General features: G+C 31.8%; 1 pseudogene across 1 annotated transcript; it reads left to right on the top strand.

Moving 5' to 3' along the window:
• Positions 1 to 3,996: 3,996 nt before the first annotated feature.
• LOC143599054 (xanthohumol 4-O-methyltransferase-like) lies at positions 3,997 to 5,299 on the top strand (annotated as a pseudogene). The gene is made up of 2 exons (XR_013147229.1): positions 3,997 to 4,873; positions 4,946 to 5,299. The product of XR_013147229.1 is annotated as a xanthohumol 4-O-methyltransferase-like (transcript).
• Positions 5,300 to 15,289: the final 9,990 nt, after the last annotated feature.

Genomic DNA, 15,289 nt, shown 5'->3' with positions numbered 1-15,289 from the left:
GTGATATCTTTGCAACATTTCTGGTAGTGTTGGTGGCAGACTTGGCAGCACCAATAAACTTTTTCTTGCATTTACCGTTATGACCCTGGTTCTTGGGTTTGGGCTTCTTGACACCATCAGATCTGGCCATCAGAATTTGATTATTTTTGTTTGGAATATTCATCTCATCCCTTTTGAGCATCCCATGAAGCTCCGGCTCTATCTTCAGCCAGTCGTTCATTTTGAAATTCATTACGAAGTCATCGTAAGAGCTGCGGAGAATGTTCAAGATGAAGTCCACTGTCATTTCATCTAGTCGGGGATAATCAGGTTTCTTCAGTTGGTTGATGTACCATTTCATCTTAAATACACGCGTACTAACATGGGATCCTTATTCCATTTTGCAGGTAATTAGATGTTTCATGGTGTCGAAGCGCTCTTGAAGCGCTTGTTTTTGGAGCATGCCCTTGAGTTTCTCAAGCATATCATAGGACAAGTTTGATAACATAATACAGGAGACCTCAACAGAGTCCTCATTAGGTTATTCAAGAGTTCTTTTGGCAGCGGTTGTAGCGTTTTCAGGCTCGGTTGGATCTGGTCCATCGATAACGTAGAGCTTCGATGCCATTTTGAGAACAAGTCTCATATTGCACTATCATTCAAGAAAGTTGGTGCCATTTAGCTTTTTATTCTCAAGTATAGACTTAAGAGCATAATAGGAGTTCTTATCAGTTGTCATCTATTGGAGTTCTTATCAGTTGTCATCTATTTAATAAGCAAAAGATAATTCATTAGTATTTTTGATGAATTAATTCCTTTTATTAATGACTCAAATACAAGAATAGAATAGGAGTTTTGAGAAGTTGGTTACCTATTAGTAATGGCAGTTATAGCACGCAATATTAGTAATTGGTTTGGCAGACTGACAACGATTGTTAATTGTGGATAAACACAACTCTCGAGTATGAGGCCTTTTAAGACAACATTTGCCTAATTAGACACGTTTAGTCTCATATATGCCCACCTTAGTCTCCAGACGGCCGTGGCATGTAACAAAAGAGTAAAGTAATAGTCGCCCTAGTATATCTACTTTTGAAAGAGCCGGATGTGTCAACGAAACCCTTTCACCTTGAAGGGATAGGCTAAAAATCAAGTGCATGTTGTGGCTCTAAACACTAGAACTTTCATAGTATACCTTAAATATAGCTTATAGTAGGATGACATAGACTATTGATTAAAAATTTGGGATTTAATTGTTAACCAAATAGAGAAAAATCCAATTTTACTATATTTAATCGGGACAAAATGATGAACCATTTCATCTCTCGAACCCTTGGTTTAATAACCTATTAAAATTAAATTTGTCGTGATATATATAACCAATTTTAAGTTAATAGAAAATCTATTAAGTTATAAGTTTTTAAAATTAAATTTAGTTTAATTCGCAAAACATAATTGGTTATTATTTGTTTTTAAAACAAAATTTGTTAATTTGTGAAACTCCTTTTAGAACTTGTTGTTTTAATATGATCGTTTTAACATTTTAAAACTCCTTTATATATATATATATATATATATATATATATATATATATATATATATATATATATATATATATATGTGTGTGTGTGTGTGTGTGTGTTGGTATGTGGTCGGTTATGATATGACATTTATAAAATACAAGCAACCACAAAAGCAATAAAAATATGTAAATCTGTATGGCCAAAATTTTTTCGATCTTGGTAGAGCCTATTAACAAGGCCAAAGGGTCATGGGGTCACAGCATACAAACAACCACAAGGATTGATTTGAGTGTATCCAATTTTCGTCTTAAGCAACTCCCACTGACTTCGTTTTTTCTGTTTGGCTTCCTTGGTCTTTGTCTTTGTCTTCGAGTCTTCGTTTATTGCAATATTTATAAATGAAATACAATATTTACAAAAATATATACACTAAAAGAAAAACCCTAACAATTACAACTTTAAACCATTAATATGGTCAAAACCAAACTCATCACAAATAAACACAAAACAAGGTCGCGCCATGTTTACATATTATAAAACAATCACATAACAAATCGGGCAAAGCTTTTGATCAAATAAAACAAATAAAATTTTGACCAAAATATAAAGTTGCCCTAAAAACAATTAGATCATTAACTTTAAAGCCACTTTAAAGTTGTGTTCTAATTTCGGTTAAAAGACCGGTACCGACTCGTATATTGTAACCAAGGCTCTGATATCATTGTTGGGTTTCAGTGATAGTCAGTCAAACTTTATTATGAAAACCGGTTTTGATAATAACTAGTAAATTAATTAATCCAGTTAATTAATATAAAACGCATCGAAACAAATACGAGTAATCAACACCAAAACAAAACCCGACAGGATCCAGTTACAAACAATACGAACCCAGTAAATATACTAAATAATTTATTACATTATCTACCGGTGAGAAAAAAAAAACATACCACGGTTAATGAATAACTAGTTGAGACACCGAGGGATAACAAGCTTCGCTAGGTAACTAAACGAATGAGACAAAGCCTCGACAATGGCGGTACATGGTGGCAGCGACAATGGGCAGGAACAGCAGGTGCGGGAGCCGCAGAGGTGATCGGTGGGCAAGGATGGCCAGCGGGCAGAAGTAGCGACGGCAGCGGAGCTGCTTGCGGCGGCAGTGACTGGTGGGCAGGGGTGACCGATGGAGGGTTGAGTTGAGAGAGAGAACCTTTTGGTGGTTAGGGTTTTTCTTATTATAAACCTCATTTGATTAGGTTAAGTATATTAACTAATAAACTAGTTAATACATACTGGGCCACCAAGCCCATCTCTAACTCAAAAGCTGATCGGTCCATGTTTATTTGATAAATAAGCATTACTATCTCGTTATTATATGTAAATAATGGTTTAACTAGCTTAAGTGGATTTGATGATCGTTATCCTAGGTATAACTCGTGTGGGTTATAACTCGGTCGGTCGTGTTGATTTAATTGAATCGGTTCACAATTTTTAACAGCTCGCACACCCCCAAGCAGATGTGTGGTGCTTAATAATAAAAATTATGAATAATATTAACTAAAGAAAAATATGATAATAATGATATTGTAAAACAAAGTGACTGATAATCATAAAATATTTTTGACGTAACGAAAAACTAAAACATATTAATAGTTAAAAGTTTTGTCAAAAATGGGTTGCATGAATTCATTGTCCAGCGACTGCATACTATATAATATTTAGTTTTCTTGAAATAAAGACGATGTTTTACTCAAACAATAAAACAATTAATGAGACGCTAGAGCCCAACAAAACAAAACAAATTACACAGAATTTTAATTTGTCCAGATGGACTCCACTAAGAAATTAATTAGCTTAATTAGTCTGGTTCTTAATCCAAAGAAATCCTAACGTCTTGATCTCCTGAACTTTCGCCACCCAACCGTCTTCTTGTTATTATAGATAACAAGTAAATAAAAGACAAATTAATTGGACAATCACATGCCGCCAAGTGGACCAATCAAACTCTTATGTCGCCAAACTTCTCATTTACTTGTTATTATAGATAACAAGTAAATAAATAATATCATTCCGAGCTTTCAAAATATAGTCTAAGATGCAAAGTTGCAAACATATATAATAACCGATTGCACCATTCTCTTTTTCATGTTGGAGCCTTTCATGTCTTCATGTAACCCAAACAAGTCACCCACAGAAATAGAAAAGATGGGCAGGAAATGACACCCGAAGCAACTGCAAGCCAAACCTCAAAAAGCAACCAAGATGAAGTAAAAAAATGCTCAACCTAGAAACTTGAAGTATTCGCATCATCATGTTAAAGAGAGTCACAAATTTAAATATTAAAGACCCCCAATTTTGAGATACACCCAAAGCAGAAAATGACATGAAAGATATATATAAAAAACACGCATCAACTAACAAGCAACAAAAGTATTAAATAATTAAATGAAGATCCCAAAAAAGACTAATAAAATAAAAGATCAAGATCCCGAAAAGATTACATAAAATATATGAAATGAAGAACTGAACATAAATGCGTATATAAATATGCATCTTCAATTCACATAACTCCATTAAAGAGAGCAAGCTAGTTTCTGATCAAGATGACGAATAATAACCAAAATGAAACAAATAGTAATGCCATGCTAAGAGGTCAGGCTCAAATATTGCAATACTTATATGGTGCTCTAGATGGCATGTCTATAAGATGTTGTGTTGAGCTCCGCATTGCTGACATAATAAAAAAGCATGGATGTCCGGCCACACTTTCCGAAATTTCAACCGCGATTGACTCCCCATCGATAAACATTGATGGGCTAAGACGGCTCATGACGTTCTTGGTCCATCGAAAAGTGTTCGATATGATTGTTCAATCAGACAAGCCAGTTTACTCCCTAAACCAGTGCTCAAAGTGGTTGTTATGTGACACCAGTATGAGTTTAGCACCCCTAGTTATGTTACGGACGAACCCAGTTACTAATTTGCCTTAGCACGTACTGAGTCGATCAATAAAAGAAGGTGGTACAGCTTTTAAAGCTGCTCATGGAGAAGAGTTTTTTGATTTTTGCTTACTTAACTCGGAGTTTAATAAGGTTTTCAATGAGGGTATGGCGTGCACCGCAAAAAACACCATGGATGCGATCATGTCGAGCTATATAGATGGATTTATTGGTTTGAAAGGAAGCGTGGTGGATGTTGGGGGCGGTATTGGGACCGCAATATTCGAGATTGTTAAGGCGTATCCACTTCTTAAAGGTATCAACTTCGATTTGTCACATGTTATATCCACTGCACCAACATATGATGGGACTATTACACATGTTGCTGGGGACATGTTTAAGTCCATCCCTCCAGCAGAAACAATTTTCATGAAGGTAAATCTGTGTTATAAAATTATTTATATATGGTGATATATATTTACTAGCTTTTGCCTTTTAATTAATCAGTGGATTTTGCATGACTGGAACGATAATGATTGCATTAAGATACTTCAAAACTGTCGAAAAGCGTTACCAAAGGAAACTGGAAAGCTTATTATCGTGGACATCGTTCGACAACCTATAACACATGATGTTTTTGATGACATGCGTTTGACATATGATCTAGTGATGTTTGCACACTTTTCGGGTGGAAGAGAGCGGACGGAATCCGAATGGAAGAAACTACCTGATGAAGGAGGCTTTGGTCGTTACAATATCATCAAGATTCCTGCACTTCAGTCGATTATTGAAGCCTTTCCGTAGTTAATATTATTTTGAGCCGTTGTGATTTTTAAAATGATTTAATAAACCTGCTATTGAAAGTGCCTGATATGATGATTTACATATCATCATGGTTAATTTTGTTTTCTTTATATATGTTTTGAGTAGTTGCTTGATAGTATATATTGGAAGTTAAATTAAATATAGAGGTCCATGTGTCATTAGTTGAAAGTATGTTTAGAATGTTTTATGTAATTGTAAAAGTAGAAGGGTCAAATATGTACAACTGAAAGTAAATAAATGTTTGACAGTTATTTTTGATGGCTATATAAACCCATCAAACTCATTGTAAAACTCAGATCGATCAATACAGAAAGTGTATATCATCCTTGTTCTTCATCTTTGTTCATTCATATTGTGTGTATGTTCTTGATTTACCAACGGTGGTATCAAAGCACACGGTTACAAATCTGGGAGAAGGAGAAAGAAGGAAAGATTATCGATCCGAAAGAAAACTAGAAAGAGGGTAGCGGTTCACTACAAAAAAAATGTCATATAGTGACATACAAAAAATGCTACTAAAAAGCAAAAAAGTGCCACTAAAGATCGTTGTAAGAATGTGCGGCACACAAAATAAGTGTCACTAGAAGTGGTGACGCTAAAGCCTTTTAGTGTCACATTTTTTATATGCCGTACAAAGTTTTTGGGCTTTTAGTGGCACTATGTGTTTTGCCACAATATTAAAAAAAGATTTTGTGACACAATTTTTATGCCTATAAAAATTAATCCTAGTTACATATTCATACCAGTTTTAGTGACACTTTTTTTTTGCTACACTATAAAAAAAACTTTTGCGACACAAATTTTTGTGTCAGTAAAAACGGCTTCAATTTATATATATATATATATCTACTATTTTTTTGTGGCATATAACTTTGTCACATAAATCAGAATATATACAATATAAAATAAAAGGTCAATAAAATTGTATATGTAAAAATCTTAACATTATAACTTCAATAATAAGTTCAATCTGAAACATATTCTAAATTTCAAATTTTTACACGATAAGTCTAAATGTTCTATTGAGTGAGAATTTCACTTTCATAAACTGTAGCTCCAAATCTCATGATATCTACCCTGCCATCATCAACCATAAAAACAAACATTAGCATCGATTAAGAAAAACCTAAAAGTCTTTTATTTATTGTTCTTGATTCAAAGAAAAACATGTATAAGAAAACAGCCAAAACATCTAACAATTAGACAAACGCAATAACAACAAATAATTCTATTTATAATTAGCATTAACATCTAACAATTAGATTTTATATATATATATATATACATACATCTTACAAAACTAATAAACAAAAATAATGATGCCTATGTGTCCTAACAACATTCATTTCTAGATTAAAATTCCATACCAATCTTCTAATCTCTCTTCTCCTTAATCCATGCTATCCATAGATCATTGATAAAAATGGTTTGACCCATGAGTTACATTTATATAATGCATACATTAATGACTATTTACAATAATATAAAACCTAAAACATAATTTTGTTCAATGTATACATTACTTTTTATTAAAGATGTCAACACATGTTTTAACAATAAGGACTCATTAATTCAGTTTGAATTCTGCGAAACTTCTCACTTCATATATATAAATTTTTAATTATGCTATTTAATATAAATTTCCAATTAATGTGATTATTAATTTTGTATCTTTAATATAAAATTATAAACGTAGTCATTTTAAAAAAAAACTTTTAACCATTGAAACAATGATTCTAAAGAAATTTGGAGTCCTGTAATTTAGATTTTTTCTAAAAAGTTATATTACCGAATTCTTTGTTTTTTGGAAACTGTAAAATTTCGTTTTTTATTTCTTAAACATTTATTACATAACCAATTTCAACAAAACAAATATTATGTTACTCTACTAATGAAACAAAGTGTTGATGCTTAGGTATCAAGCCTACATTCACTCATAGCCTAATTTTTCATCATAATTCCTAATATGTCATCTCTTTCATTTTAACTATCCACTAGTCAAAACCATTTTATCAATTGGGTTATAGCATCGTTAGATGGATTTTATTAACTATTTAAAGGTGTATAAATGCCACGTTTATAATCACCACTCAAGAAGAATTGATGCTAAATATAATCAATTATTGGGTTGGTTGTGGTTTTTCAACATTGCATAAAGTATATATTTAAGTGTGCATATATGTAATCTGATGACATTATACTATAGATTATTGTCTATATACACATTGATCATCATCTTTTAAACATTGTTACATAAAAAATTACATTAAGATGATATTATCCACCATGTGTAGTGCACATAGTGAAAAATGAAGAAGATACATTTTATAAGTCGTGAAACGTGAAAAAATTATAATTCATAAATCGTTTACTTTGTCTAATACATTAATTTACAAGGTAAATGAGACCTTAAAATGATGTTTACAAATTTAAAAATACTTTTTTGTATACAAAATTTGTATCACATGTTGCGCTTAATGTGAAGACACCTTTTAGACATACAACATATTACCAAATTGTGTTTGTTGCATTTCGGACTACAATTTTCACATGTTTCGCTCTGTTTTGACATGAGGCAATCATCGAATACGTATGGATCATTTTAAAAAATGGTGACTTTGGTTCATTTCAAAACAACTTCAATAAAAACTAATATAGCCTCAAAAGCTTGTGTAGACACTTGCATTTATAGCAACTCGGTTTATCATCATCAATGAATAGTTTAGATTTATTATATGGTATGTTAAGCTACACGCAATTTCAATCATGAAAAGTATTTTAAGAATCACAATTAAAATATCATAACTGATTTTTTAATTTATTTTTACCTTTCATTTTGTTTATTTTTTTAAAATAACAGAACTTATTTATTTTTATCATTTGACAAATCCCGTGTAATACACGGGTTCAAAAGCTAGTATATATATATATATATAGGATCAGGATCATGAGAGAACCTTTTTAAAATTGAGAACTTTGAGAACCATTTTAGACCACAAAAAACCTAAAAATAAAAAAAATCATAAAATAAAAAAAAACACAAAAATGAAAAAAGTAAAAAAAAAACAAAATTCTTATTTTAACATCCCGGATTCATAAAAAAATAAAAAAAAACTCGGTTTAGCTAAATTATATACACATATGTATAATATATACATATATATACATTTACATGTTTTTTATACACATGTGTATAATTTAAGATAAATGATACTGTACATATGTGTATATTACGTAACTAAAGATTAAATAAAATTATACATATGTGTATAATACGACTTTTTTTTATTTTTATTTTATTTTTTTAATTTTTTTAATGAAACCGGAATGAAATATAAGAATTTTGGTTTTTTTTACTTTTTTAAAATTTTTGTTATTTTTTGTTTTATGATTTTTTTAAATAATAGTTTTAAAGGTGTTTTTAATGATCCAAAATGTTATTTTTTGCAAAGGGTTCTCTTAGGATCCTTACCCTATATATATATTATCTACTTCCTTTACATATGTGATTATTCTAAACCAGACTAACAAATGGATGTGATCAAACATATTCCTCCTTGTAAAAGTTACAACCAATTTTGTGATAAAGAATGAAAATATATAGCAATAAAACATGAACGCCATAAAAAGTTAAGAGCTATCGAAATTGTGTTGCCTTAAGAGGGAGATTACCAGAGCTGCAACAAAATTTGGTCCAAGAGCCGAAACTCCAATTTCAATAGGGCCTTCTGGAGAAGAAGGCGACATTATCTGAAATTAAAAAAGTTTAATATTTAATAAAAATGCTAAAAGGGTATGCAAGTGAGAAACTAAAAGATCATGTTCAAGATTCAGTTGTAATTTCAAGCATTAATTTATAAGTTGTTTGCGTCATGTAAATTTTAGCAGCCAAAACAATCGATTACAAATTCTCCTACAAATACTGATAGCTGTAAATTAATTTCAAATATATTATGGGGACAATTACTTAATGGTTCAGCGTCATAGTAAGTAATTGTAGGTTTAGCAATTACAAAAGAATACCAAAAGGGAAGAAAAAATGCCTTACGATGACGAAGGATTTGATTACCATAATCTTCAAAATAAATCTCCAGAAGAATCTATAGAAGTTCCGTTCTGGTCGTTCAGGCCCCATTTCTCCGGTTTGATTTGATTAACTGCTTAAATCAGTGTATGGTGTAGAGCCTGCAATGAGGAATTTTGATAAAATTAGATATCTTGAAAACCGATTTTGCTTTGGGCGGTTTACCCTAATTCTGAGCTCTGTAACGAAAATTCTTTTGAAAAATTTTGGGGATTAAAATCCCGGTCAAATTATAATGTGGGCCAAAAGGTTGTAGTAACTAATTTGCCGAGCCCTATGTTTTTTTTCCTTTTGTTTTTTTTTTACTTTTGTATTTACAATTGATTTCTATCAATTACAACACTTCGGTGGGTTCAAGCCAAAGTGGGTTGAGTCGCACATCTAACAATAAAAATAGGGGTTTAAATTAGAACTTAGGTTTTTTCACCTATGGTGGATTTTCTTCCGAAGGTAGTCTCCAGCCAGTGGTATGTTAGCGATCCAAATTAGTCAGAAAAAAAAAGTATGCATGCCCATTTTGGTGTGGTGGTATAGTGGTTAAGGTGTAAAATGAGATGTCAATGGTTCAATCCTTGTAGAGTGTAAAATTTAGTCATCAAAAAACAAAAACAAAAATAAAAGAGTAAATCTGTGGTCTAAATTTAAGTAGTCATATCAGATGTGAGATTGATTTATTAAGAAAAATAATATAATGGTTAGACTGGCTGCTATGGGCGCTTTTAGGGGCATCTTTGGGACGCAGAGGGTGTCGAATTATCACAGTGGGACGCAGAAGGAGAGGCGACTTTACAACGATGGGCGCAGAAGGGGCAACTTCTCTCTTTCTCTCCCTTTCACATACACATATGTGTGTGTATATATAGGGGTGCCTAATGGGTTTTAAACCACAACGGGGCGTTATGGAGAAGGACTTCGATGCCCCCAGTGCTCACGTGGCGCTGACGTGGCACGATAGAGGGCTTCACTCCCCCCCCCCCCCCACCATAGAGAACAGTCTTAAATGATCGATGATTGTCAAAGTTAGTTCAACAGAGGAATCATGTCATTATTGGGCACATTTACATGAGTGACTAAGGATTAGCGAGTACTAGTGTATAATTTTTCAAATTTTGAGAAATATCGATACCATACCGGGAGAAAAACTCACAACTTGGTACCGATGATTACAAATTGTACCGATTTGGTACTAGTACCGGTCTAGCTCCCGTTTTGCTCATTTCTATAACTCTAGAAGTGACCCATTTTGCCTCACTAAAACTTACTATGATATGGTACGACTGTGTTAAGCCATATGAACTAGTTTGCACGTGTACATACATACGTAGTTGTCGTAATCGCGCTTAGGCGTCAATGAATCGATAGTTAGTACCTAATCGACTAGTCAATGATTGATCGTTGTTTGGTTAAAATCGATCAAAATTTAAACTATATTTATAAAATTTGTTATATATATGCATATTTGAAAATTTACACATAAGGTTTATTTGTATACTTTGGTTATTATTATAAAATCAATATAATTCTTAACATGCCGCCTTTAAACTTTCATTCCCTCTGCATATTTTTAACATAATTAGTTCCCCCAATTATTTCCCTCTAAATTTTTATTCCCTCCATTTTATTCATAGCCTTATTATTTTTAATTAATGCGAGCGCAAGGGGCGATATGCGTCTCAAACCATCTAATGCTCAACTCATCAACCACCGGTTCCTGGTGGTCATTCACTACCAGGTTACGTTAGTAATTTCTGTATCTTACAATCCAATTGTTTTTTTTTTTAAATTGATCACTTTTACTTTCAATGTTTATAAATCACTTCCTGGTTAGTTAAATATTTTAGAATTTTATTCTTTAACATGTTTGATTATTTCCTTCATTGATAACACTAGAATGGCGGCTTGGCAATCAATGTCAATTGGAATTGTTTCCGAGTACATACATGCATTTTTTGGGTTTTAGTTTTGTGTGTGCTTGAATTATTTAAAGTATTTTTATGCATAGGTGAGGCGTGAATCAAAGTTTATGATCTGATGGGACATTTGAACTGCCACTAAATATGTCCGTCAAATAAATATGGCGTATACAAATTGATATTAAAAGCCTATTTTTACGTGACACAATGTAGCAAAGAAAATGTGGCATAAGCAAAGTGTCGTTAAATACCTAGCTTAATACAAATACTAAATGCCACTAAAGTGTGTGCTAAGCATATATGTCATACACAAAATGCCATTAAAACCTAAATTTCAGTAGCACATATGCTAAATGCTATTAAAAGTTTGTGTCATTCAAATGTGACATACGGAAAGTGCCATTGAAACCTAACATAGTGGCACAAAAGTTAAAAAACATTAAAAACGTGTGCCACTAAATGACATTTTTTTTGTAGTGTTTGTTCAAATCGCACCAGAAACTCAATCGAGAAAGGCACCGGGTTCGAAATCAAATCAGAAAGGAGGCAGCGGTTGTGTTTGAATTGCACCAAAAAATCATTCAGGAAGAAAGAAAGGAGGTGGCCTGGTTCAAATCAATCGGTCAGAAAAAATTAAAGGCGACGTGCTGTCCGTGTGAATAAAAGCTACTAAATCAAGTGTTAAAAGAAATAGGATTCGTTCATCAATTTTTAATCAAAAGGAAAACCATAAGTTTAATTATTTGTTATCTTGTTTCACGTTTCAAAATAATTGAATCTGGTAGTAGGATATTTTTAAATCAATTGTTAGTTGTTTAAAGATAATCTTTTGAAACATTTAAATCAAGAAAACCAAAAGGAAAGAATTCTGGTTGAATTGTTTATTCAAATATCAAAAGGGTTTTTTTGGAAACGTGAAAGTTAGATCTTGATTTATTTTTTAAACCAAACAGTGAAGTTTTATTTAAACTAAAGACTTGGATGTAAATTTGTTGTCAGTGAAAGCAAGTCGAACTAATCTAAAAAAATATCTTAAGAAAGAAACTGAACCCGTGAATTCGTATGGTGGTATAAAATCCGTGCAAGAAAGTTAGTCCTGTGTGGCAAAGTCCTCTGTGGCGAAGAAGTCCTATGTGGCAAAGTCCTGTGCGGCGAAGAAGTCATGTGTGGCAAAGAAGTCCTGTGTGGCAAGAAAGTTAAGTCCTGTGTGGTACAAGAAAGAAGCAAAAGAGAGATTAAAAGAATTACAAGACAGGAAAGAAAAAGTCCAAGAAAGTAAGGAAAGAAAGCATGGCTGGCAAAGAAGGCAATAAAGATGGAAGTCCATCAACATCGGTTCAAGAGCAAGGGAATATATCTCTTCAATGTCCAAAATTGACTGAATCAAATTTCAACGAATGGTCCATTATGATGGAAACAATCCTGAAGGCATATAATCTTTGGGAGACGTTTGGATCAAGAGAAGGAGTAAACGAAAGAAAAGATAATACAACGAAAGCGATGATCTTCCAAACATTACCGGGATATGTTCTAATGCAAGTGGCGCAATTCGAAAGTGCAAAGGAAGTATGGGATGTGATAAAAACTCGATATCTTGGAGCGGATATGGTTCAAAGAGCACGAGTACAAACTTTAAGGAGAGAATTGTAATCCTTAAAGATGAATGAGAACGAAACTGTAAGTAACTTCTCAAGCAAATTGGGAAGTATATGGTCCAAATTTAAAAGTCTTGGCACAACTCTTAAAGACAAGAAAATTGTAAGGAAGTTACTTATCTCGGTACCAAAGAAGTATCTACTGGTCGTGGTAAATATCGAGCAATATTCAGAGATAGTAAGATGCCATTCGAAGAAGCAGTGGGAAGAATAACAGCTTTTGAAGAACGCCTCAAATTTTTAGAAGAAACGGAGCACGATGATCAAGGAAAGTTGTTTATAGCAAGTGCTAGTAATCTAGAAAGCCGAAATTATGGAAGAGGCCATGGTGATCAAAACCGTGGAAGAGGAAGAGGATCATTCCGAGGAGGAAGAGGAAGTGGAAGAAGTACAAATCAAGAAAAAAAGACTAGAGCAAATTTAGGTGTTTCGATTGTGGTGAATACGGACACTTCGCAAAAGATTGCTCTAAATGGAAGGATAAGGATGAAGACAAAGAAGAAGAAGCTCATCTCGCCTATGAAGATGAACCAGCACTATTGTGAAAGGAAGTCAAGAAAGATTGAAGACCTTCTTAAACTATATTTAGTTAAGGGGGAGTATTGGAAGTTAAACTAAATATAGGGGTCCATGTGTCATTAGTTGAAAGTATGTTTAGAATGTTTTATGTAATTGTAAAAGTAGAAGGCTCAAATATGTACAACTGAAAGTAAATAACTGTTTGATAGTTATTTTTGATGGCTATATAAACCCATCAAACTTATTGTAAAACTTAAAACGAATACAGAAAGTTTATATCATTCTTGTTCTTCATCTTTGTTCATATCATATTATGTGTATGTTCTTGACTTACCAACATTATATGCCAAGATTGATTTGTTTTTCTTTAACCTGTTTATAGTAAAATCAAATTGTTGTGTTGAGTTTATTTTTTATTTTAGTCATAGGCGTGAACTTCAAAATCTGCAAACAATTTGGCATGTCGGAAGGAAAATTTGTATTCTGCAGTAATATATGACTCTAATTTGTTCCTTCATTGTATTCAGAACATTCAACAATTAACTTCCGATGCTGAATAAATATTATTAGGAAACTTGATCCTGAATAATGCTTTACTTTAATTGTTGGAATCATTTTGGCTAATCTCAAACAATAGAACATTTAAAACATACCAATCTACATCTACATACACTATTAAAGCAATATAGTTTTTAGACACATGACATTTTCTTATTAATCCAACCCTATTGATTTAATATATAACAAGCATTTCTTTTTATTTTCTTCACAATTAAATAATTCAAAAATAAAATAAAATGGCAAGTCTTTCTAGATTTTCTTCACATTTAAGTAATTCTAAATGTATATTGAATGTCAACTTATATCATATGGTAATTAGACATATTTTCAAATCATAGTTAAGACATTAACTATCTTTAAATCATATTCAATGCATTAACTATCTTTAAATACTTTATTAAAGCCAATAAATTAGAGCAACAATTTTAATATGTTTGTTATGGATTTTTTAACGGATAAAGTTAAAATACAAAATACAACAAAAATGAGAAAGGTAAGAAGAAATCTAATCCATTGATCTTAGATTTGGATTGTATAGATTATTTTAAGAATGAAAATTAATTAGAAAGCATGAAGGTAATAACCCACTTATGATGATTTCTCTCTGCACATGAAAAGCACATGTCAATTCCTTTATCATTTTAAAACGTATATAACTTTTTCATACGATTTTTTTAGAAATTTTTTTCACCATAATAACAAGCGTTTTTTTATCTTTAATATAAATATCATATTGTTCTATAAAAATAAAAAAAGTTAGTGCGTTATTTTATATTGTGTTATTTGGTTCTCTATTGTGTTTTTTAATTGAGTTTTTCTATGCATTGTGTTATAGATTTTGATCATTGTGTTTTTCAATTTGTACTCATATTAAAGATAAAAATTAAAACAAATATTACATTATTGTGTCTTTTTGTTCGTCATTGTGTCTTTATGCTCAACATTTGTCTTTATACTTATCATTGTGTTTTGGTCATTGTGCTCAACATTCACTTAAGTTTAGAAAATAGTATTATGTTCATTGTGTATTACGTTCAAGCCATTATGTAATATGTATATTTCATTGTGTTCTATGTTTCAAGTCATTGCGTTATATATATTTACCATTGTGTTTTACGTTTGAGGCCATTGTGTTATGTGTATTCATTATTGTGTTTTACATTTCAGGTTATTATGTAATATGTATTCATCATTGTGTTTTATGTAGTAGATAATTTGTTGGTAGTTTTCATTATATTTGCATATTATCACACACAGTGTTATTAGTATTAAAAAAACAATATGATCAGTTAAA

Source organism: Bidens hawaiensis, unplaced genomic scaffold, assembly GCF_021521415.1.
Source record: "Bidens hawaiensis isolate Kalapana, Puna unplaced genomic scaffold, B.hawaiensis_p1.1 tig00051443_1, whole genome shotgun sequence".
NCBI lineage: Eukaryota > Viridiplantae > Streptophyta > Magnoliopsida > Asterales > Asteraceae > Bidens > Bidens hawaiensis.
Note: the sequence above shows the minus strand (reverse complement) of the source record. Positions and strands in the feature narration are given on the sequence as shown.